Below are 26,647 nucleotides of genomic sequence, written 5' to 3'. Positions count from 1 at the left end.
CGGACAACCTTCACGCAGCGAAGACTTCACCTTAAACCCGGTGTTTGTTTTATAGTCCCCGTCGACCTTGGTCTGATGCAGTTTACGTCTCCTCGCTTCTCTTCAGGTCCATGTAGCTGACATTCAGGTGGAGGCTCTCACTGGAGCTCACTGAAGGGTTTTCATGTTGTGGTTTGATCGAGGCAGTGGATTTTTGTTATTTAGAAATATTTTATCCATTGAAAAAACATTTTTTGCAGGGCCTCAAAAAGACCCTCTTAAAAGCCAAACTAACAGTTGTTAAAGATATTTTACTTACTTTTTCTTATTAAAACAGTATACCAAAGTGTAGAACTACTCTGTCACAGTTATAAGTCCTGCACTTAAGTAAGTACAAAGCATGGAAACATACTTAGAGTAGTGAAACTGCTAATCCAATGAGGGTGTTCTCACATCTAAATGACTATGTATCACAACATAGTGTGCTGTGTTTTCACAAAGACTCTATTCTTGGATACTACTATGCAGATATTTCAAAAATGATAAATAAAGAATATTTGTCTAATTTCAAGAATTAAACTGCAAAGTGAAATAAAAATACAAAAATAAAGGGAATACAATAAATCCATATTTCCATTTACATGTGTATACCAGTTTGTTTATGAGCTTGAACTGTGATTCAAACACAAAATCTGCTATCTTTAAATGATTCAATGTTCTCATCATTTTCTGAGAAATGTGACAGGGTGTCCGCGGGGTCTTAAAAAGTATTAAAAGTTGATAAATCAATTTAGCGAAAATTAAGGCTATTAAAAAGTATTAAACGGCATTTTCCAAGGTATTACATTTTGTAGCTTGTTTTCAATAAGTATATAAATTGTCCAAAGAGGTTGTATTCTACAGTCTTCCTGAATGTAATCATTGCGTAGGTGTGTAGTGTGATTCTGTGTAGTTTATTTATGGCATCCCGTTGGATTTGACGTCATCTGAACAGGACATCACACGCTCACTGCTTGATAGCGCGAGGAACGTTTACGCCGGTTGTTAAACAACATCGTTATGGGGAAATGCAAGTTTGCGTCCAAATGGTTGGAAGATAAGGAGGAAGGACAATCAATACTGTATATAGTCAATGTGAGGTAAAGTGTGTCGCCAATGTAACCGGTTAAAACTCCAAGTGGCGATGAGGTCTTAACATGTATGGAAAGGGTCTTAAAAAAGGTCTTAAAAGGTATTACATTTGACTTCAGGATTCCTGCATATGCCCTGAGTGAGTTAGTTTGTGCAAGTTATTGTCAATGAAGGAGACATAATTGTATATGCACATTTCTCAAAACAAGTCTTTCCAGATAAGAGTCCTAACAGTCGATACATTAATAAATTAAAGTATTGAATCAATGCCAGGCCTTAACTTCAAGTACAAAGAGTACTAATGATGCAGAATAGCCCATATTAGAAAAACATATATCATTTTTAATAGATTATAATTGTTGATGCAATAATGTGAAGCTGATTTTCATTCATTCATACTGTATGTATTTTATATATAATTTACCATGCTGCTATAACAACTTGTGTATTCCCCTTTGGTACCAATAAAGCCTCATTTATTTATATTTAAATATAAATAAATAAGAATATATATATAAGTAACTGATATTATCTAATATATATAAAGGTGAGAAGTGTAACATCTGCCTCTGAGATTAAGTGCACTAGAAGAATAAAGTAGCCAATTAGTCAAGTTTACTGCAAGTACAAGTACAGTACATATACAAATGTATTTAATTACTTTACACCACCGCTTACAAATACATGCATTTAAAGAGAGAAATTACTGGCGATTTCTTCCAAAAACAACCCAAAATCCTTGATGTTCAAACTGAAATGTTGTTGTACAGCGAGAGTAAACACTGCTCTGCTGGGGCGTATATTTCCCGTATGCATGGAGCGATGAATATGCATATTCCTGTTCCACAGACTCCTCTCTGAGCCGGGGGTGACTGTAGGGCGATGTGAACCCGCGGTTTTAATAAAGCCCAGCTGCCGAATGATCAAATAGTGTCTCTAATTAAGGCCTGCGTGTACACCCGTGTAAAATTCTCCCTGGAATGCTAACAACCTGTGATATTTCCAGAGGAATTTGCCGTGCAGGTCTCAGAGAAGAGAGGAGGAGGTGGAGGTGGTGGTGGTGGTGGTGGGGGGTGGATAGGAGGGTGAGTGGAGTGTTTTGGGCGGGAGGAGGGGCAGTGTTCATGTGGCACGCCAACATGTTGTTCACATCCGTGTCAGATTGAGGCTAATGAAGGCCAGACTGATCCTTGGATGCGAGCCTTAAGTAAATGATCCCTCTTTGAATATATCAGAGCCCCGTAGAAGCGCCATGCAATATGCCATGCAAACCCCCCCCCCCCCCCCCCCCTCCTTAAAGTCTTGCCGTGTTTTTTGGGGTCTGACGAGGCCGGTCAGAGCCGCTGTCACGGTGCGCCATCTTTCCAAATGTACCATCCATTGCAGCAGTATGGTTACATTGGAGCTACGTACGCTAACGTTAGCAGGCTTCTGCAAAACAGTTTGATAGTAAATGGAAAGTATGAGTGTTGTGTCATTTGACAATGTAAATGAGCCACCAAAAAAAAAAAATCCCCCGCCCCCTTAAGAGGGATCGCATTTACATAACAGGCCGGGGTTTGGCACTCATGCAAATTGATCAAACCTCAGTTGTCTCGTTTTTTATTTAAGATTATTTTTTGGCCACCTGTATTTTTATTATAGAGACAGAAAGGGGGGGGGGGGAAACAGAGGGGATGACATTCGAAAATGGTCCCAAGGTTGGAATCAAACGCTGGTCTGCCTCAATGCAATTGTGTAATTTTGTTGTTATTTTGAGTTTTTATTAGATTGAGATAAGTATATACATGAACATATTTAGAAATGACAAGCTAATAAACATTTTACAGCAGAATAATAAAAAAAAAAAAACAGACAGAACTTTTTCACTTCAATTTATCGCCACACTGGCACTTTGCATGTAAATGAATCCTAAACGTGTAATTACGAGGCACTTTTGAATATTGATTGGACAGACAAGGACATAGAAATGAAGCACTTGTGAATGCACCCACACCCCCCCCCCCCCCCCCCCCCCCTCCCCCCCCCACCTCTTTCTAAGCTACTGTAACATCCCATTAATAAATACCTTTCTGGCTCTTTAGTGCCGGGCTTGCCTTACCACTGAGTGAAACAATGTCGTTTGATTTTCTGCTGATATGGCATGTGTACTTCATAGATGGATGGATGGGATGGATCCAATTAGCCATGGTCATTGCTCGTGTATTTAAGCTGACAGCGGGAGTCTAGCACAGAATATCCTTTATTCTGGTAGTTTTGCGAGATGCTCTTGCGAAGGGGCTTTAAAAGCCCATAAAGAGCACATTGTGAAGAAAGCACCTTAGATGGAGATTTGATTTACAGCCGGGGCAAACTTTCTCAATTAGACATAGGAGGGAAATAATTGATTTTCAGTAGGCGGCGTACGATGATGGGGGATAATAAAGTGACCAAGATCCAAAACCTTTTTCTTTTCACTTATTATACACAATCAACACTTCAATTACGTCTGACTTTCACTTAAGATTCCTGGGTTTATTAGCATATAATGCATCTTTTAATACGGAGCACTCACATTCTGCACAGCATGCATTTGCTGCAGGAATCAATCAAACAAATTCTATAGATATATCCCAATATCACACATTACACATTTGTCTCAGGGGGCTTTACAGTGTGTAGTATACCCTCTGTCCTTATAGAATAGAATTGGAGGATGTAGCCCTCTTTATTTGTCACACATACATGCAGCACACAGCACCCACAGTGACATTTGACCTCTGCATTTAACCCATCCTAGGAGCAGTGCACAAGGAATAACTCCCGAAGAAACCCCACAATTAATGGGGAAAATAAAAAAAACGAAATGAGAGGAGGGATCTCTTCCAGGAAGGACAGACGTGCAATCAATATTGTGTGAATAGTTTAAAAGGATAATAAAATTACGACATAGACGATCCAAATGACAAAAATGATGTGAAAATGTATAAAAATGAAGGATCCAGGAATACAAAAAAAAAACCCTTGAGTGTTAAAGCAGGACCAGGGCAACCTTAAATACTGGCAAACTGCCAGACTCAAAAACTCCAGGTATGATCCCCAGATGCTGAATTGGCTGAGTGACATGCATTTATTGGACATGAGTGCATACAGAAAGAGAAATAGACGAAGAAAGGTGATGAAAGTCTCCCAATAGTCCAAGCCTTTAGAAGCATAACTAGGGGTTGGTTCTAAGCCTGAGCCAGCCCTAATTATAAGCTTCAACAAAATGTAAAGTCATCAGACTGCTGTTTCATGTGGAGAAGGTGTCTGCTATTGTACTTTTTAAGAACCCTAGGAACAACTAATAACCCTATATTGTTGGAACAAAATACCCTAGTGGTGCATAATGGTCAAGGCATTTCAGGCAGAGGGGGAGTGTGGGGGAGAGAGACTCCCTCTGGCGTGAACTTTGGGATTTTTCCCTCTGCAGACCATTTACATGCACAAAACACTATATACAACACACTACAGGAAAGGGAAAACCCCCAAAAGCATAATAGGGCCCCTTTAAGTTAGGATGGTGCCAGACCATTAGGGGTTTGTAAGCTAAAAGGCAAATGTAAATCTTATTTTACACGCTATATTGGCAGATGATTTTTAACACAGAGCACTGACAGTCTGCACAGTGCCAACCTGTGACACGGGCTGCACAGGTGCTCGCTGTGTCTCGTGCCCCCCCGACCTCCCACATGATGCGTACCATGCTGCCCTGTTTGTTCGCCCTGTTTGTAAACACGGACAGAAGGACGAGCAGCACATTCGCCCCGGTCGCGCTCGGCTCTGGCACAACGCAACGTGACAGGCAACAGATGTGTCACACGGGCTGAAATCAAAACAGCCGTCCAGAGTGGGAGCCGTGAACACCATCAGACGTGGTTTAGCTGCTGGCAGATGAGACAAGGAGCGTCTGAGCTGCTCCCAGCTTCCTGTCTGCGAGAGGACGGGCCTGTTTGTGCGCTGCTTTGACACTCCTAGTCACTTTGTCATCTGGGTGCTTGCTGCTGCTCTGATCACGGCACACGCAGCATTCAAAGAGCGTCATATCAGTCGGGTGACAGGTAGGCTCCCAACGAGACAACAGCCAGAGGGGATGTCCTCTTCAATCCACGCTGTGAGAGCAACGCACGGCGCGCAGAGACAAAATAACAGCACATGACATCATTCTGAATGCTCTTTGTGTTGTCATTTTTCAGTTTTGAAAATAAGTTTCAGTGAAGCCTGTGTCTTCCTTTAGCTTTGTATAATAAAACAAGTTATGCTGTTCATTACTCACATTACACATGAATCATAACAGTCAGTGCAGTTAATAATGGCTTATAAGGTCAAATATCATAATACTTTATAATTGTTACTGATTATAGTGTTATATTTCCCAACATTAGCATTTTTTTCTAATGCATTATAATGTAGTTATAAGTTATTCTTAGTGGTTATTGGGTGCTTAAAGAGAAGTTTTGACATTCCTGAGGTGTAGGTAGTTGTACAAAATCACAACCTTGTTAATTAATCTAAAAGAAAGGTCCTAATTGATGTTAAAATATTAAATCTTAAAACTTCTAAGACATAAGAAGTTCGATTTTATGAATCCTTTTAGATTTTCTTATGACTCAAAATAATTGGTTGCATACAACCAAATGCCTCTTATGTTAACGCAAAGCAGATCAGGATTGCAAAAATATAGTGCATCCACATAGAATAGAATAGAATAGAATTGGGAGGGATGAAACCCTCTTTAATGGTCACACATGCAGAGCACACAGCACACACAGTGGGTGTTTCTCAATGTCGAGGACGCTTCCTTGGTAGTACAAGTCCCTCCGAGTCAGGTCCTTCAGAAGCGATGCAAGAATCCTTCCTAGCCTCGGAAAACGAAGAATTGTGGACCAGGCTAACAGGTGTGCGTCATATGCGAGGCCCCGCCTTAAATGGAGCACAATTTCCGCCAAAGATTTGGAAATTGGTCCGTGCGCAAAGCATTGTGGGGATTTTAAGATCGCGGGTGCAGCCTCGAAAATGTTCCTCTAAATTTCCCGCAACGAAGGACGCCGGCCTCGGTAGAATTCCAAGCATCCTGGACATTGGAACAGTCCTTCGGCGGGACTCAATGACGTAGCATCCTTGAAATAGTGGCTCTGGAGGAGCCTTCCTCGACATTGAGAAACACCCACAGACATTTGTTCTCTGCATTTAACCCATCCTAGTACCAGGAGTCTAGTACTAGACTAGTACCAGGAGTCTAGTACCAGGAGTCTAGTACCAGGAGTCTAGTACCAGGAGTCTAGTACCAGGAGCAGTGGGCAGCTATTGTACAGAGCCCGGGGAGCAATGGGAGAAGGGGGGTGTCCAGTGCCTTGCTCAAGGGCACCATGGCAGGGCAGGAGGTAAACTGGGACCTCTCCAAGTAGCAGTCCACACATACACATACATTTAATTCAGAAAAATGACTTACTTAAACTTTGGGAATCCTGTTAAAGAACCTTATTTGCTTTATATACAGTAAAGTGAAAAAAAGTAATTAAATAAATCTAAATGTGTATAAAGTTATTAAGTATTTTAGTTGTTGGCCTCATAAGTCCTTATTAAGTGCTTTAAAATGTGTTGTATAATCCATAATTACAATTGAATGCGTAAAAAGGAATTATGTATATGTATGAGTAGCTATATATACATATAGTGCTATAAGCAGATTATAACACATCATTTGTGTATTTATAGTCCATAATACGCATGCGATTAAAAGAAAGTGTTACTGAACGTTTGATCATTTTCAGAGGCCTGTGTAGATGGAAGACTGTCCACTTGATGCAAACTGCTTGTTGTGTTTGACAGCAGCAGTGAAAGTGCAGCAGGCGTTAGCGTTACACAGGGAACATGTTAATGATATCCCCAGCAGCTTAATCTGCCTATTGCCACTGCCCCGTAAGCAAATAGAGCGTCCGCATGTTGATCCGCGGGGGGAGAAACTGGAATCCATCACCAGAACAAGTGAATGGATGAAGGTGTAGCAACAGCTGCTTGACTGATCACACACCACACACACACCGTCACCCCACATCTGTTTACCACTCCGACTCAGCCACACGAGTGTTTATATCCACGGCAGTAATTGAGCTATTTTCCAGAGGGCAGCTGTGACCCACACCAAGTTATATCCCAACTTTCCATTAAAGCGTGGGGGGAAGTTTTTACCGATAGTAATCACGCCCAGCAACACTGCTATGTAAATACGGCTTATCAGCGTTGCCAATTTGGTTAAGTGACATGTACGTGGGTGATTCACACACTCAGCTCCGTGGCTCTGACACAGGTTACGTACAGTAGTCGTTTATAACATAGGTAAATAAGTATGCATGAAGGCAGAACATAATCAGAAAAAATGATGGCGTGTCAAACCAATATTGTGTCTAAAATAGAAAAATATACAAATATGCTAACAGAGTCTTCAATTTGCCACGTGGGCAACTTAACTGTTCGTGTGTGCAGCATATGGAAATCGCAATGGGGATATCTAGATCTCAAACACACCATTTAAATATTCAAATGTTAACACCAAACAATATAATGCATTATGGGTTTTAGTATTTGCGTACAACTCGTTTGCTGCTGGGCTGATACGAGGAAGAGGGATGGAGAGGGGAGGATGTGGAGCGCACAAACAAAGCCTTTGTCTGCCGCTCATAGGAAAATAACATCTGATATCTGTATTCACTTTTTATGTTCGCTTTTTAAAACACAAACCATGTTACTTTGTCCATAAATATTAGATTAAACTGATCTTCTTATCCATTAATATAACCGACTACCTGTCCTGTTATGAAGGAAAAAAGAGCAGGAGAAAGAACAGGAGTGGGAGATATTGACATTAAACATTATTTCATATATATGTTTTATTAATAGTAGCTGCAGGGGACAAACAGAAGAGAATAAATCTGTTAATAGACCGTCAGATAGAGTATCTGCCTAGGAATTGAACAGCCTTTGTTTTTGACATTGACAAAACAATAACGTCCATCCCCAATTTTCTTTAATTTTATGAAAGAGGTTCAGATTTTAATGATTGTTTTCACATGTTTTGTTTTCCTAGTTGCAACCAACTATTGGAAACAAACTAAAGGTTAAGCAGCTCAGAAGGTTGACAAAGTTATTGCAACTTTTGTTGATTTAGGAGAATACACCAACTGTTTTCACATGTAGTGTTTTATTCGTGCAATCAACTATTTTACACAACAATCAAAGTCAAGGTAAAGCAGCTCACCATGTGGCTATGTAATGCACTTTTGTTGACACAGTAGAGCAAAGTAACATGGCTTTCTTAACCAACATATTCCAATGAGGGATAAACTGGACAACAAAGATTGAATATTTGACACTGGAGACAAACAACACATCACACTTAGTGGTGGAATCAGAAACAATTGAGCAACAGGTAAACTAAAGGAGCAAACTAGTCTATAGAAACAAGGTGCTCCAGGATACGTAGGTAAAGATCTTATCCTAAACAAAAACATTTGAAAACTTATATGGAATATAATTAAATTGGATCCCTTAGCTTTGGCGAATCAGAATAAAAGGGATATGGGGTTATCCAGGAATTATACAATTTACATTTAGACCCATTAACAGATTTTAGTGCATAAGTGCGTCCTAATGCGAAGTGTAGTAAAATGCACTAAGGCTGAGTGTGGAATATTGGACACTTCTTACACTCAATGATCGCCGTTTTGGCTACATAACGGAGGTTACACATCGCTTGCAGTACCTTCGTTAAACTCAGCATTAAACAAATACAAGTAATACATGTGGGTTTTGTTTTTTTCACTCTTTGAGTAGGGTTATTTTACAGTGTTAATTGAGCAGTCGCAAATGATTTGGTACCATGAACAATCGTTGCTTGCTGCTAGCTAGCTGGACGTGACGATCATCATTTCCGGTGAAGGCACAGCAGCCATGTGCAATTTGAGACAACATGACCGGGTCAAAATGACCACTCTTCGCCAGTGTTCACAGTGTACGACATGAACGTTTAGTCAGGGAAGTGTTCGAATTGAGACACATCATTAGTATGGAGGCCTGACTGAGAAGACAGACACAGAGGGATGGTGACAGTGTCACAGAGGTAAAAAAAGGATCGCCACCATCGACACACACACTGTAATGAAGTCATGGAATCTGCAATTTTTAATTCTATATGCTGTGCAATAAAGGCCCCCAGTAATGAATAAATTACGGGATAAGGGAGGCTGATACTTGACGCCTTTTCACTTTGTGTTTAAATTTAGCCGGTGTCATTGTCCAGCGGTGTGATTAATAGTTTATCAGTCTCGACTATACATCTCCATGAAATATCTCTTTCCATCTGTCATTAAACTGCAGATGGAAATTGGTTAGATTTTCAATCAGGCAAAAGCTTGGACCACAAAAAAAAGGAACATTTTGAAAAGGAAATAGCCATCAAGATGTACTCGCATGCAGGTAAGGCTGTGACCCAATATAGGACATCATTTGTGGAATAAGTCTGCAGACAATGACTTTTTGTATAACAGTGATTGAGACCTCATACAAGGCACAGCATGCATCCTAAATGTGGTTTTAAATAACGCTGAGATGTGTAGCAGTGAAAGTGAGAGTGAAAGAGAGGGGCCGACTGCAAGGGGGTTGACCAGCGAGCCAGAGATTGGCTTCCCTGTCAAATAAAGATTAGGCATTTATTTCACCGTCTAATCCCTGAAAATCTCTCTCGGAGGAACCTTGGCAGTCCCGGGCCTTTTTGAAAGTGCAGAGGCTTCTCAGTCTGCATGTCTGTCTTATCTCTGAATGTAGACAAGTAGATACAGCAACCTGGTTAGTGCATTTAAGTCTGCATTACAAACCAGTTTCAAGTGAAACAAGCAGGTTGATTGTACTTGTAAGCCTAGCATTTCTACTTTTAATTAAGTCAATGTAGAAATGCTAGGGTCCTTAAATACTCCATAGTAGAACTCCTCAATTCAAAAGGTTACTTAAGTAGAAGTACAAAAGTTTAGAGTGGTACAGAAATGAGTCTTGGAAATTAGTAAGCATTTGACCACTTAGATTCACTTGTCGAACTCAAAGGAGCTTTATTGGCATGAGAATATAAAACAAGTCAACGTTCTCTGGTTCGATGGCTGATATAATGCCTGGAGCTTTTACGTTTCTTGAAAAAGACGGTTGCTAACAACTTAAAGTGGACCTATCATGCTATATTATAATAATATAGTGTAGGACCATACCTATATAAGGCATATTTATACTTTTTTTTTTCAAAATACCAAACATCATGCATTTTAGCCATGCCTCATTTTGCTCAATTTGCACTTTTTTAGCTCTGTTTTTGCAAGGGCTGATTCTGTGAGAACAGCACCACCTACAGGCCTGGCATATGTACTACAGCGTCTCCAGCGCTTTCGAACGGCAATGGCCGTGGCTGTCTCCTCCTGATTGGTGGAGTTGGCCCAATAGCCGTAGCGCCACCGTCCTGACGTCCGGACAGTGTTCAAATCTGGATCAGTTTTTATCAGATCCGTTGCAGCCCCTTTTTTAGAGATTTGGGTATGGAGGAAAATAGAGAGGGTTGTGTTTTCTGACACTTGGTGAGTTCCCTGGAACATCGGGGACACATATTCATGTATAAAAGACGTACAAAAGTGCATTTTGCATGATAGGTCCCCTTTAAGTAAATAAAACGTCATCACGCCAAACACGAGACCGCCTTTATCTTAGCGGTGATGAGATGAACCCATGCACACAGGATGTAGTTTGTTTTATAGCCTAACGTTATATGTGCTGGCCTATTTAAGGGTTAAAATACAACATAACTAGTAATTATGAGTTTTACATGAATGTAGTGCAGTATAGGGTACGCTATATGCTCTTGAGATGTTATAGAAGTAGCATACAAATAGGGAAAATAAACTACAAGCATGTCACAATACTACTTAAGTATGGCTTTTGAATACATCTGTTTAGTTACCACTGGCTGCATGTTATAGCTGTTATTTAATGTAGCTAACTTGTACTATTACTTCTTTGGCTTCATTTTCTCACACGTCTCCAGTTTCCTTTTCCCCTACCTCAAATATGCTGAACATTATTTTTATTGAATAATTAATGCGTATATTGAATTATTGAAGGAAGATAATTTGTGATCAGATTAATATTAACTTCCCATTAAATATTAATGACCAATGTTAAAAACGATGAACATACGGAACTATTAATATAATCAAAAACAGGCGCATTGGTGTGAAGTGGCGTGGGGTCAAAAGTCTTCGGACTGCTCCGATCCCTTTTTTAAATGCAGTTTCCCTCGAGGTGGGTGAATATGACTTTGTACTCTGACTCGGATAATCTCATTGGCCCTTCTTTCCCTACGGCTGACGTTGTGTCACAGGTCGAAGGTTACCAGCATTTGTCTGCAGGTACCTTTGTCACCTTGTCCACACATGACCTGATCTTTGGCCACGGGAAAATATGTTTTGCCTGTAATATTAGTCTGGATGCTCTATGATTGGCCGAGCTCCACTGTAGCATTCCCCCCCCCCCCCCCCCCCCCCCCCCCTTACTCTGCTTAACTCAAATAAACTGGTGTCTGCTTTACCTTAAATGTCTTCACAAAAGGTGGCGCAAAGTAAATCGAGCAAGCCTCAGCCCTTTTGTCAGTTTTGATTAAAACTCTCTTTAGATTAACGATATTCAGCAAAAAGATTTGATATATCATTCGCCACCCTTTTGGTTGGTCATTATCCCGATTGTATTCATAAAATATGGAAATCAGACACAAAATAAACCATTATTGAAACACAAAGGCGAGCACCTAGAAAATATGGCTACATTGATTATGTTTTAAATGCTAATCCCAGTGAAGAACATAATAACGAAGACATGAAAGGCTCTCTATTCAGAATCTGATAGCCAGGGAGAAGCAAATTATTTCAAATATTTGATATTTAAATTATTTTCAAATGAACAGAGACATGAGTGGAGGCGAGTAGTTTCCCCTGGTGATCCTCGGGGCTTCTTTGTTTCCTTGGTGTGTCTCCAGCTCATTAATGTTCTAAGCATGTGAGAGAACCAGACCATACTCCATAACCCATCGCCGGGTGACACCTCGGGCCCAACACACACACACGCACACACACACACACACACACACACACACACACACACACACACACACACACACACACACACACACACACACACACACACACAAATCCCTGAGCCGTTTAAAGTCCACTGGCTCTTTCAGGAAGTGACGGTCGCCGAGCTGCCCTGATTAAAATGACAATAGTCTAATTAACTCGACCTCAGTCTCAGTGCACTAAAACGGCTGATGGCTCGCCAGTTCCTGTTTGAAAGCCCTTTGTCTCCTCATCGACCAAAAATATGACTTATTTTTCGCCCCCCCTTCCCCCCAGCAAAACGCCTCAACCCCATTTGATTTGCTAATGGCAATTATTTTCTCATAAGCTAATTAAATCTAGCTAAAGTTTCCATTCTCTCCAGTATAAATCCTTATTGGCCATTCTCCTGGGATTCATTGTTTAGGGTACGATATCACAAGCACCTTCGAGCGATGGTTAGTCATTTAGATTGTATACAATCCCAAAGTGGTGTTTTTATTTCAAGCATCTTCAATCGTAGTCATTTGCCACTTCAGTCATCTGTATATCTGCCGGTTGAGTTGCCCTTTTCATATCAGTGACTATCAGTCGGGTCAAACAGGCAGTTAGAAATAGAGCAAAGGAGTTTATATTATGGCATTCAATGGACACAATTAGAAAATGAGTCTTCACTTGTGCCCCCGTGATTCGTTTGCGTCACTTGATGGACTCATCTAAAGTGCAGAGGAGGGGAAAAAAAGAACAACAACATAAAAAAGAACTTTAATGACCGAAGAAGAAACTGCTTTTTGTTCTATTATCCTTCAGTTGGTGATTAAGGTCTATAGGGAGATAATTACGCTTTGGTCTGGAGTTAATGAAACGAAAACTTCTCTTTTCTTGTGAAAAAAGGAAGGGCAGATCTTTTGTACTGCTATCTGCAGACATCTCCCACCCTTGACAAGTCACACAGAGAATTGGTTTTGTTTTAAGGTTGCAACCCCCCCTCCCCCCTCCCTCCCCACTCCCTCCCTGCTGCCTGGCTGTCAGTCTGCAGCTGATATGAGGGATCTGTGAATGAAGCCAGAGTCAATGAGGTCTGTTGCATCTGCCTGGCTGTCTGTGAGCATTGGGGCCGGCTGGAAAACATCAAGTGAGCACATCACAACAGGTCATCTGGGATATGGGCTGATTAGAATAAAAGAGCAAAAAAAACAGAACAAACGTCTATCTCCTTCAGTCTTCCTGCTTCACTTTGTTGTGTTAGTCTACACTCACAGCAACAAGCATGTGTTGGACTTCAGATGACCCCTGCTTTGCTGGACATACAAGGAATGCAGGGTGCCATTTATTACTCTGACAACCTTATGTTTTTTTTTTTACGGTTTATGAGGAGTGGTTGAAAAATGTGTCTGAATCTATAGAAGTCTGAGAAAATGAAAATACTTCTCACGTGACTTATTACGACATTTAACTTTTGGGTTTATGGTCTCAATTGATAGTTTTAACTATAACTTAATACAGCATGAAGTAGTTTTGTCAAATGTGGCTCCATTTAGAGTAAAATAGATGAATTAGCATATGCTAGCGAGCGTGGCTACCTTGTGATTGACAGGCCGTTAACACAGTGTTTTCCAAGATTCCAAGTTCCAAAAAAAACGTCTTGGAGTCGGCCAAAATACCAAACTAGAGGCTTCAAAAACTTAGTCCACAAACCAATGTGTGACGTCAGTGTAACAACATCCACATACCATTTTTTGTCTGAGAACCTTTTGTGTTTATTGAAGTCAATTGTTACCTTTTTGTTGCATAACAAAGTCTTATTTAGTTTCATCCCATCGTGTCACTTCTGGTTGTAGTGACATCCATAAATCCAATCCCCTAGGATGTGCGACGTCCATTGAAGCTATTTTTCTTTTTTTGGCCAAACGTTGGTACTACAGCGTATAATTTGTTGAGCTTAACCCCCCCGTTCGAACACTTTTACAGCCCTAAATATTATAAATTGTGCTTATAGCCAAATCCAGAGTTATTTGACCTTTGACTGAGCCGAGGGGCAGATTGGAGACAGGGTGCTTTTTTGAATCTGCACTTAGTACATTTTTGGCTTCATGTGCCACTGAGCAACTATCAAAGGAACGTACCTGTCCCAACCTCCGATGCATAAGTTAAGATGACAAAAGCCAAAAAGCGAATCTGGAATCTTCAAAACCAAAGTGAACAAACCAATGGGTGCTCACACAGTAACTACGTCCAACATGCATGTTGAGTTATGAGTTGAGACGCCGCCTTTTAAACTCATGGAGTTTTTGACGAAGCCATTGTCCGGTAAAGCCGAAGCCCAAGTGGTGGCCGGAGAGAGAACATATTAAACTGTCCTTGTGGAAGTTCACATCTGGTGTGTGGGGTTGTGTGTGTGAGACTGTGGGGCAGCACACACACCCCCCCTCCTCACCCCCTCTACCAGCACTCTCACATTTCATCATCTGTTCCCCAGCGCCAGGGTGCTCCGGCACAAGTTGGCCACTCTGGATCCATCTGTTGTTATTATTTTCCACTGATAATTGGCTTGAACAATGGAATGCCTGTGTCCCCCTTGCCTTTGAAACCCTACACCCTGTTTATTTTCCAGAGGTCTCATTTCTGCTCTCCCTCTCTTGACTCCCTTTCACCCCTCAATTCCTCCCTTCACTGCCTGCCTCCACCTAGTGTCGCCTCACCCCTCACCCCCTCTCACTCCCTCTCACTCCACCCCGATGCATCTGAGAGGGTTTCACATGAAAATGACATTTCTGACCGGCCACATCAGTATGTGTCACTCAGCGTCTGACACCAGTCTCCAGGTTCTGTGTAAGGGGGCTCCTCTCTCCCAGGAGTTTCCCCCGACACGACACACTTCTGCTTTTCTTCTACTAAATTAGAAAAGGAAAAAAATGACAGACAGATAGATGAAGAGAGTAAAGGAGATGGATGAACGTCAGGACATAATTGAGACACTTCAGAAAGGAAGACATAGATTTTGGATGTTTTTTTAAACTGATTAAAATTCAGCTCTTATTATTCCTATTTCTACTACAAGGTGTGCAGATTAGAGGCATATGTAAAGATGAATTAAAGGATCACCAGGTGCATTTATTTAAAAAAATCCAGGACATACTTTAATGAAAAACCAAAAACTGATCTACTTAAAGTAATTAAATTTGATATTTTAAGATTTAATTATCGTGTTACGTTGTAATTAAGCAGTTTTGTGTTGAAGTCTTCATGCTCTGGTCACATTGTAGTGTATTTTAATAATATCAGACAATTAGATTCATCACCAATCTGAGCAATGAGCAAATTTGGCTAATTAGGGACGTTTTCTTGTACAGTATGTGACAAGGTGAAAACAAGACAAACCGGCAAAATAAATGTTACTTTTTATGGCCAAGTCTGTTCTTCACATGAGGGACTTTTTCTGAAGATGGAGGAAGCCTTTCTCGTTTTTCTTCACCTTGCTTTTGTTCTGCCTCGTGTTTCCGTGTTGATGTTCATTTGTCCTGCCTGCTCTTGTCTAATTAAAAGAGTCCGGGACAGGTAGGGCTCTCAGCAGGCATCTGCTCCGCGCCACTTCTTCATTTGCTGAGTGTTTGTGTTTATGCAAAGGAGGCCACTTCCTGCATATTTAATCTGGAAGCAAGGCACCGGCTTTTGTTGTGTTTTGTCCACATACCTCCAATCCTCTCAACAACTGGGTCTTCTCTCTCTCTATCTCTCCATCTCTCTCTATCTCTATCTCTCTCTCCATCTTTCTCTCTCTCTCTCTCTCTCTCTCTCTCTCTCTCTCTCTCTCTCTCTCTCTCTCTCTCCACACACTACTTCAACTACTCCATACCTGCTACTTTCACTGGCTCCTCTCCTTCAGAAGTGGATTTGCAAACACTCAGAGCTTGGAGGGAACATCAATATACAGTTTCATGAACATGGTGAAAGTGTGTTTAACTGTTTGTGGGTAAGTCTGTAAAGATTTCATTATCTTTCTCCGCTTTCTCTCTGTTTTTTTACTCCTCCTCTCTAACCTGTTATGGGACGCTGGTGGATGTATGCCTGTGCATGTCCTGAGTGTGTAGGTGTGTTCTGTAAGTGATTGACAGAGTCGGTGTATATAGTGTAGATAACCATGAGAGTTACTGTAGGTCCTGAGTTACTACGAGATGTCCAGTGTCTGAAAGTCAGTGAAGTATCCAGTTCAGTTGTGTGCAGAGCTGATATTATATCATAACATGAGATAAACTTTATTGATTCCAATTTGGAAAACATTTTTCATCACAGCAGCATCTAAACAAGGCATTGCGCATGTGCAAAAAGAGTAGAAGTAGACAAACATGAACAGTAAATAGAAACATCTCAACATTTGAAAAATACAATTCAATTAAAATCATATTGACAGTGAAAGACATGTGTATATATATATATATACACAAATATATATATATGGTTAATCTATAAGTCTTTTTGAGGATTTTTTTATTTAAAAATAGCAAATTGTTTGCTTTTCCGACCCATTAAAATATTTAAATGTTTTCTATTTTGTCTTGTATAATGAACAGCTTGGGTCAGGTTTGGGTTTTTGGCTGTTATTCGTAAAAAAAATAAGCAGTTGTATTGGGTTTCGGGAAGCTGAGATTCACAAAAAAAAAACATTTGAAGTATCTCTGTGCTTAAAGAGAACATTTGCCACCTTCTAATGCTATATCAGTATTGACGGTAAATATAGTTGTTGATATAAAAGCAAAAAGAGTTTGCAGCTGCAAAATCTCCATTAGATGTGTAAGAGGTGGGAAACCTGGGTACCGGAAGTTTGCACGCCATGCATCCTGGGACATGTAGTCATTATAGCAACCATCTGAACATGGTATTACTTTAATTGACCACATTAGACTAAACTGATTGGACATCCATTTAAAAGGTTGCATTTTTCCCATTAAAACCATACATCTATATATATTAGAATTGCAACAAGATTGAAAGAACATGGAAGAGAAGAAGGTATAGTGTAAAGAGTAACCTGATTACTACAGGAATGTGTTGTGCAGGGTAAAATGATTGGAAAATATCACCCAGCAGTTGGCCTGTATTTGCATTACCCCTGCTGCGAGTGTGCATGCGTGTGAGTTAGGGTGCATGTGTGTGAAACAGTGGGTGAGTTAGGGTGCATGTGTGTGAAACAGTGGGTGAGTTAGGGTGCATGTGTGTGAAACAGTGGGTGAGTTAGGGTGCGTGTGTGTGAAACAGTGGGTGAGTTAGGGTGCATGTGTGTGAAACAGTGGGTGAGTTAGGGTGCATGTGTGTGAAACAGTGGGTGAGTTAGGGTGCATGTGTGTGAAACAGTGGGTGAGTTAGGGTGCATGTGTGTGAAACAGTGGGTGAGTTAGGGTGCATGTTTGTGAAACAGTGGGTGAGTTAGGGTGCATGTGTGTGAAACAGTGGGTGAGTTAGGGTGCATGTGTGTGAAACAGTGGGTGAGTTAGGGTGCGTGTGTGTGAAACAGTAGGTGAGTTAGGGGTGCTGTGTGTGAAACAGTGGGTGAGTTAGGGGCGTGTGTGTGAAACAGTGGGTGAGTTAGGGTGCGTGTGTTGTGAAACAGTGGGTGAGTTAGGGTGCATGTGTGTGAAACAGTGGGTGAGTTAGGGGTGCATGTGTGTGAACAGTGGGTGAGTGTAGGGTGCATGTTTGTGAAACAGTGGGTGAGTTTAGGGTGGCATGTTGTGTGAAACAGTGGGTGAGTTAGGGTGCATGTGTTGTGAACAGTGGGTGAGTTAGGGTGCATGTGTGTGAAACAGTGGGTGAGTTAGGGTGCATGTTTGTGAAACAGTGGGTGAGTTAGGGTGCGTGTGTGTGAAACAGTGGGTGAGTTAGGGTGCGTGTGTGTGAAACAGTGGGTGAGTTAGGGTGCGTGCGTGTGAAACAGTGGGTGAGTTAGGGTGCGTGCGTGTGAAACAGTGGGTGAGCTAGGGTGCGTGCGTGTGAAACAGTGGGTGAGTTAAGGGTGCGTGCGTTGAACAGTGGGTGAAGTTAGGGTGCGTGGCGTGTGAAAACAGGGGGTTGAGTTAGGGTGCGTGCGTGGTGAGAACAGTGGGTGAGTTAGGGTGTGTGTGTGTGTGAAACAGTGCGTGAGTTAGGGTGCGTGTGTGTGAAACAGTGGGTGAGTTAGGGGTGCGGTGTGTGTGAAACAGTGGGTTGAGTTAGGGTGTGTGTGTGTGTGGTGAAACAGTGCGTGGAGTAGGGTGCGGTGGCGTTGGTGAAACAGTGGGTGAGTTAGGGGTGCGTGCTGTGTGAAACAGTGGGGGGTGGAGGTAGGGTGCGTGCGTGTGAAACAGTGGGTAGTTAGGGTGCGTGCGTGTGAAACAGTGGGTGAGTTAGTGTGCGTGCGTGTGAAACAGTGGGTGAGGTTAGGGTGCGTGCGTGTGAAACAGTGGGGTGAGTTAGGGTGCGTGCGTGTGGAAACAGTGGGTGAGTAGGGTGGGGTGCGTGCGTGTGAAACAGTGGGTGAGTTAGGGTGCGTGCGTGTGAAACAGTGGGTGAGTTAGGGTGCGTGCGTGTGAAACAGTGGGTGAGTTAGGGTGCGTGTGTGTGAACAGTGGGTGAGTTAGGGGTGCGTGTGTGTGAAACAGTTGGGTGAGTTAGGGTGCGTGTGTGTGAAACAGTGGGTGAGTGTGTGTGTGTGTGTGTGTGTGTGTGTGAGTTAGGGTGCGTATGTGTGTGAAACAGTGGGTGAGTTAGGGTGCGTGTGTGTGAAACAGTGGGTGAGTTAGGGGTGCGTGCGTGTGAAACAGTGGGTGAGTTAGGGTGCGTGCGTGTGAAACAGTGGGTGAGTTAGGGTGCGTGCGTGTGAACAGTGGGTTAGTTAGGGTGCGTGCGTGTGAAACAGTGGGTGAGTTAGGGTGCGTGCGTGTGAAACAGTGGGTGAGTTAGGGTGCGTGCGTGTGAAACAGTGGTGAGTTAGGGTGCGTGCGTGTGAAACAGTGGGTGAGTTAGGGTGCGTGCGTGTGAAACAGTGGGTGAGTTAGGGTGCGTGCGTGTGAAACAGTGGGTGAGTTAGGGTGCGTGCGTGTGAAACAGTGGGTGAGTTAGGGTGCGTGTGTGTGAAACAGTGGGTGGAGGTGATAGTAAGTGGTAACCCCATAGTGGTGCGGGAGGATATTAGTTCCTCCCTTCACTCATCTTGTTCTCCCTTTGTCTTTGTCTGGGGAAATGGAATCTGCAGCTTATTGATATTAATAGCGCGCAGGATCCGTGGTCGGAGAGGAGCTGAGAAGCTGGAGAGTGGAAACCTGATCCGGCTCGGCAGAACTGACAGTCCTACTCTACAGCGAGGAGAGGGGCTGGTTATAAAAAAAGCATTGCATAATGTACCATTTTGAGTTACTTGGTACCTGAGTGATTTCTGTTTCTGCTACCTTATACTTGTACTACACATGTTGGCAGCCAATGTTGTACATTTGACTCCACTATATTTGACAGCTTACAGAAAGTTATTTCAGTCAGATTTAGATGATTTGAAAATACATAATATAAATAAATTCTTACATTCACTTTGACATATAATTATACATTAAATATCCATCAGCAGTATATAAAGGAATTCAAATCAGCTCCACCTTTACCAGCTGTGATGGACACATTAATGCATCAATAATCCAGTTATATGAATCTGAAATGGGCCATTGCAATAATAATAAGTAATTACTTTTACTTGTTGTACTTTAAGTATATTTTGATTAAATAAGATGTACTTAAATAAGATTTTGAATGCAGGACTTTAACTTGTAACAACTATTCTTACAATTTAGTAATGCTCCTTTTACTTAATTTAAACATCTGAGTACTTAATCCACCACTGACTGTGTTAGCCCTTTGTGTGCAGTGCGTGATCAGAGTGAACTTTCTCGACTGATCTAAATTCAAACCAAAGTTTTTCATCGGTGTGGATCCTGAGCTGCCCAAGCTGCTTCTTCTCAGCTGACGAAATACTTCACAAAGTGCATTTTTCTGTGTTTTTTATCTCATGGATCAATAGATTAGAATTCCCCAAGGAGCACAGAGCAGTGTGCGCTGGATATCCACTTGATCGGGGCTTTTTGTATTCAATGAGCTCATTTAAATAGTGTAAAGAAATGTGCGGCCTTGTTTGTTTTGGGCTAGGGTTGAAATTCCACTTCCTTTGGTATTAAGGCAGCAAAGCTCTCTGTTTGCACTCTGTGTACTTTGTTCTTAGCTCAGCAAAACGTGAGGGCAGGTCCAAGAGAATCAGGGGGGGGGGGATCAGACAGGCCTGACATTCACCAGACTGCGCTGTTGCCTTTTAAGCTTAGAAAAAAAAAAGCATGGGAGGAAAGCAGCCAGAGTAAGTAAGGGCTGGCTGAATTGAAGTTGGTTTTAATTGGTGGGTTTTGTGTCTGTTTGCGTGTCAGAAACTGCTGTTGTTTACAGTCTGTGTGGGTGTTACAATATAATGCCAAGATCCTGCCAATCACATCAAAAAGACCGAGAAAACCCCCCCACAATGCTTGTTTTTACGAGACGTGGCAATGTTTTTCATTTAATCTGTCCTTCTTATTAAAAGCCCAGAAGAAAAGAAAATAGTGTGCTGTCAGCCCTTTTTTCTCAGCAGATCGGATCGTACAGTAAGCAGCTGCGTTTGTTAAGATGTGACTCACGCTTTTGATTTTCCTGTGCACAGACAGTGACTTGGAAAATATCCTGCACACACCCTAAAAACAAACACCAATGACCCTGTATATACAGTAGATATCAGTGACTTTACACCGCTACACTCTCCTACGCCCTCGTCTTAGTTACACAATGCTTAGCGCTGTTAACCAGTGTCTCTACATTTTTGCTTCATTCAAACGCAGCACTGGGCCGTGGCGTGATAAATAGACCCTGTCAATTTATTCTAGGTGCTGATACTAAGTGATCGAAACATCCCGTATGGGGCTGTAAAGAACCGAGAGACAACTCTGGCAGTCTCCTATTGACAACCATCGAGTTGAGCATTAATTAATATGGTAATGATGTGTGAAGGTTCATTAACGAGCCGCCACAGAAGTAGCCACAGATACAGTATTAGGCGTGCTCGGAGTAATTAATGGAATAACTTTACTTAGTGGTAAATATTCATGGGCCCTCATCTTTTTGTCTGCAGCGTGTGAAGAGAGAGTGCAGCCTGTCCATTAGAGGAGCTGAAGAGCCGTCAATGCGGGGTCTTTTGTTGGGATCGGGTGCGTTTCAGTGGAGGGGTATTAATTCATATTTTTTTTGAACATGCAATCTTACAACAAAGCCAAAGGCACTGATAACGTACCTGGGACTAGAGAGCATATTGTGGAGCCGTGACCCCCTCACTAATAGGGAAGTCCACTTCACAGGTTTGTGGACAGAATAAAATGAGTCTTTGTTCGCGCTCAGATGCAACCGCAGCGGTTCATTACCATAGCAAAAAACCCTTCTGATTGTCCATTTTCCTGTGAAAACAGGGTGTTTGCATGTTTCTGCCCCTTCACAATTACAATGAGGCCTGTGGTATTTGCATAGAGAATGGAAACATGTATTTGGATCCTCTCAAAAAGTGATTCCACAACAGGGGTCCTTGTACTACAGGGTCTACTAATAATAATACAACAAAAAAATATATATTCAAATTAAGTCTAACACCTGTAAACTACAATTTGCAATTATCAGAATAACCTGAAACCCCTCCATTGGAATCTTTTGTATACTTCCGTAACGTAATTACATCACTATAACACTTCCACTTCTTTTGGCTAGCGCTCCAACACATTGAACGTGATGGGGCGGCTAAGGGGCGGGACATCTCTAAGCGGTTGACCAATCACAACAGAGCTAACCAATCAGAGCAGACTGGGCTCTGGTTTCAGACGGAGGGTGAAAAGAGGTGCTGCAGCACAGGCAGTTTGAGAAAAATAAAGAGCTTTTTGATCATTAAAGCATGGAGTCATGTCACAGTAGAGACACTACATACTGATATACACCTGAACATCAGCAGGAGAGGACTCTTTAAAGTAGAGACACTACATACTGATATACACCTGAACATCAGCAGGAGAGGACTCTTTAAAGTAGAGACACTACATACTGATATACACCTGAACATCATCAGGAGAGGACTCTTTAAAGTAGAGACACTACATACTGATATACACCTGAACATCATCAGGAGAGGACTCTTTAAAGTAGAGACACTACATACTGATATGAACCTGAACATCATCAGGAGAGGACTCTTTAAAGTAGAGACACTACATACTGATATGAACCTGAACATCAGCAGGAGAGGACTCTTTAAAGTAGAGACTACATACTGATATACACCTGAACATCATCAGGAGAGGACTCTTTAAAGTAGAGACACTACATACTGATATGAACCTGAACATCATCAGGAGAGGACTCTTTAAAGTAGAGACACTACATACTGATATACACCTGAACATCAGCAGGAGAGGACTCTTTAAAGTAGAGACACTACATACTGATATGAACCTGAACATCATCAGGAGAGGACTCTTTAAAGTAGAGACACTACATACTGATATGAACCTGAACATCATCAGGAGAGGACTCTTTAAAGTAGAGACACTACATACTGATATACACCTGAACATCATCAGGAGAGGACTCTTTAAAGTAGAGACACTACATACTGATATACACCTGAACATCAGCAGGAGAGGACTCTTTAAAGTAGAGACACTACATACTGTACTGATATGAACCTGAAATTCAGCATAGTATGTTCTCTTTCAATAATACGCTTAGAGTAAAGGATGGTTCAAATGATAAGCATATAATGTACCGTTGATCCTGCTAACTAAACGTAAGCTTGACCCTAATTAATAATATAATATAACTGCTTACCAAACTGACCTAAAAACATACATGTGTATACTAATAGGGTAATACATCTGTAACATACATTTTGAATCGATAACGTGAGGGTGAGTACGTGAGTTCATCTGTCAGGGTTGTTGGGGTCCTTAGACCAAAAAGGATTGAACCTTTAAAGGTATCAGGAGTCTTGTAACTACTAAAAGATTTGCCAAAAGTCTTTGTTCCTTCTTTGTTTGACACAGAACTCCGACACCCTCCTCCCGAGACTTTACAAGAGAACCTTGCAAAATGCGCCTCAGTTTCCTTTCGTCTTTTAAAATTGTTGCATTTTGATTCATATTCTCAGCTTAAGCCTCTTACTGAGCATGCACATAACCCACCTAGGTGGGTAATTATCTCAACCATGAGTTGTTCTATTCCCTACAATCTCAATGTGGGAGTGTGTGATGGGCTCGGTTTTCCCGACCGGGCGAAGCAGCGTGTGCTTGTTTATCCTCACCCTACGTTCTCCGCACCCCCACTGCTCTAAATGGCAATATTACAGCTTTGTGCTGTTTGAAATGGAGACAATTATCTGTTTAGGCATTACAAGATAGGCATTATGTTACATGGAGAAAAGGCGTACAGCTGCTATCAGGATCCCGTTGTTGCCTTTTTCTCTCCAATACAATTTTCCCGTCATTAAAATGATGGAACGTTTATCTAAATGGATGTTATGCGTTGGATAAACTCATTTAGCTCCTGGGGCTCTTTCAGGTGATGGGAATTAATGATGTTTAGGAGTTTGAAACTGAAAATATCTGTCATTTGTCACCACTCGCCATTGATTTACGATTCCATTGATGGTATGTTAATTGAAGTGTAATGAATCACAATAATAGGGTAGTTGTGTGGGAATGGTCCATTTTGGATGATTGTTCAACCCTCAGTAGAGTTCAGAGCGAGCTGCATGTTGACTTGCTTTTTCAACAAGGGCATTTAACACATCATTAATGCTGGAACTGGGCAAGTCGGACCAGTGGTGTTTTTTTTTATCTTTGCTCAGTCTGCTTTAGATGAACACTCGCTCAAACGCCTGGCCACAGTTTTGACTGCCAAATGTAAAACGGTAAAAAAGAACAAAGGCAGACGGGGAGATGGGAGCTTCTTCTTTTTTTATTTCTTTCATATTTGGATATGCTTTAATGCTTTTATTCAAATGCACCTGAGATATTGCCCCACAGTCACCATAAAATAGAGTTTACCATAAAAATAAGATTTTGTTTCCTTCTCTTTTCGTCTTTCCTTGGGTGAGTGCTCAGTTAGGAAAGCTGTGTGCATGCAGATGAGGGGGGGGGGGGGGGGCGGGCAGGGGGAGTTGAGGCAGGTACAGGTGCGCCAGAAAGGGAGAGCAAGAAGAGCTTCTACTGTTGCTTTATGAAAAGTTTTTGTCTTGCAAATAAACCACTATCAGACAGCCCTATTGTTCCCTTGTTATCATCAGTGGGTGTAGTTGTAGTTAACAGATGGACATGCAAGGATGTGTGTGACAATAGTCAGCTACGGGACGGTAAACCTGAGGCTCGGAGCTGAAATACAGCAGAGGAATTTATTGTTTTCTCAAGATTTTGCAGATGAAAACAGTTTTTGATCAATTTCTAATCAACAGCAACTGGTGGGTGACCTGTAGCAGCATTTAGCTTACACCCATGTACTCCGTGTTGCGACAAATCCTCTTGCAGGCACTTTAATTAAATCATGTTTACCAATAATTCTCCGTCTTGTGTCCGCAGGGCGAGGAGGCTGTCCTACCACCGCCGCTGGAACTGAAGATTGCTTTAAATAAGCAAGTCCTCGCAGAAGGTAAACACAACTATCTTTCACTGGACTCTGTGTGAATGCTGCATTGAATGGGCTTTAATCATTAACTGAATGCAGCCGGGTTGTCTTGTTTGTGTACTGTATTTTGCAGTGTGGGGGCAAAAGGGAGGGTTAGATCGACAGGTGCACTCTGTGGTTTGAAAGAGCTACTCATGGTTAGTTTTAAAGAGACGGTTCTCCCTAAGGGTCAACATTAAAGTTGGTTGTTTGAGAAATAGTTGTATATGTTGTTGAAGAAATGAGGACATAAGGAAGAACGGTTGCTCAACTCGGAGTGTTTTTTGCATGGAAAATGTTATGTGGTATTGCCACAAAAACAAAATTGTGTGTCGGGGGGGCGGCGGCGGGGGTTAACACACACACACACACACTCAGTTGCTATTGTTGGCATGTCAGCCATTCTGCTGGATATCTCATATTCGTCCTCCCTACCTGAGAATGTTTCTGGCCCCCTAGGATGTGAACGCTTGGATGGAGCAATATTGTGTGTGTGTGTGTGTGTGTGTGTGTGTGTGTGTGTGTGTGTGTGTGTGTGTGTGTGTGTGTGTGTGTGTGTGTGTGTGTGTGTGTGTGTGTGTGTGTGTGTGTGTGTGTGTGTGTGTGTGTGTGTGTGTGTGTGTGTGTGTGTGTGTGTGTGTGTGTGTGTGTGTGTGTGTGTGTGTGTGTGTGTGTGTCCTACAGCTTCATCCCCACTTGTTTCCGTTGTATTTGTTGCCACTCTTTGTCGTGTCTCTTCACTTCCACTCGATCAGCGCGTTGTGACTTGTAGGTAGATAGGTGGGACCTGTAATGTGCAAAAATGACTGTATGTTTAGTTAGAGGCTTTAAAAGAGTAACACTGTTGTTTTAAGCAACAACATAAGTGAGATGAACCTTTGAGTTAATTATATGACTAATAAAATACACAACAACATGCCCTGCCCAGGGAGGGATATCCAAACAAACATTACATGAGGAAGGGCACTGCTTTTCTTCTTGTGTTTGCAAACAATGATTTCCATATAATTATTATCATTAAATAAGGCCAATAGCTGTTTGTGTTTGAATGCACAGTTTAAACTGAATTAATTGGAACAAAAACATGCAGAAATGTTACAGCTAAAAAAATAATATATATATATATATATATTATAATAAAATAAATCATAAACATTTATTTCAAAATAAGTCAATCTTACAAATCTCAATTTAAAGAGGACGTATTATGCTTATTTTCTGGTTCATATTTTGTGTCTCTACTGGGACATGTCTTTATTTTTCTCATACTGTCTGTGCTGCAGCACCTCTTTTCACCCTCTGTCTGAAACCAGAGCCCAGTCTGCTCTGATTGGTTAGCTGGCCGGCTCTGTTGTGATTGGTCTACCACTTAGAGATGTCCCGCCCCTTAGCCTATTACTTACAATGTGTTGGAGCGATAGCAAAAGAAGTGCAAGTGTTACATAGTGATGTCATTATGGGACGATGTTTCAGACATGGGGGGGGGGGGGGAGTGTGTGGGAGGGAACTTTGGAGTTTAGCCTTTGCAGACCATTTACATATACAAAAACCTATAACATACTACAGACAAGATAAAACCCCCAAAAATGTTAAAAGGGATTCTTTAAACTAAATCCTACATCGATGCGTTGATGGAACTGACC

The 26,647-nt window shown here is 41.7% G+C and overlaps 1 protein-coding gene across 6 annotated transcripts in view; it reads left to right on the top strand.

The window, feature by feature from the left end:
• The window catches only part of foxp1b (forkhead box P1b), a 194,721-nt gene that overhangs the window by 45,854 nt on the left and 122,220 nt on the right, over positions 1–26,647 (top strand). For 5 of the 6 annotated variants that reach the window (XM_034121645.1, XM_034121642.1, XM_034121647.1 and 2 more), the window contains one exon: positions 24,920–24,989. The gene's annotated coding sequence lies outside the window, so the exon portion shown is untranslated. Of the gene's footprint in view, positions 1–16,135; positions 16,246–24,919; positions 24,990–26,647 lie in introns of those variants that run through there. The other variant, XM_034121646.1, reaches the window with a different exon arrangement.

The sequence above is a fragment of the Trematomus bernacchii genome, unplaced genomic scaffold (genome assembly GCF_902827165.1).
Source record: "Trematomus bernacchii unplaced genomic scaffold, fTreBer1.1, whole genome shotgun sequence".
NCBI lineage: Eukaryota > Metazoa > Chordata > Actinopteri > Perciformes > Nototheniidae > Trematomus > Trematomus bernacchii.
The sequence above is the reverse complement of the archived record's forward strand: the minus strand, read 5'-3'. Positions and strand labels throughout refer to the sequence as shown.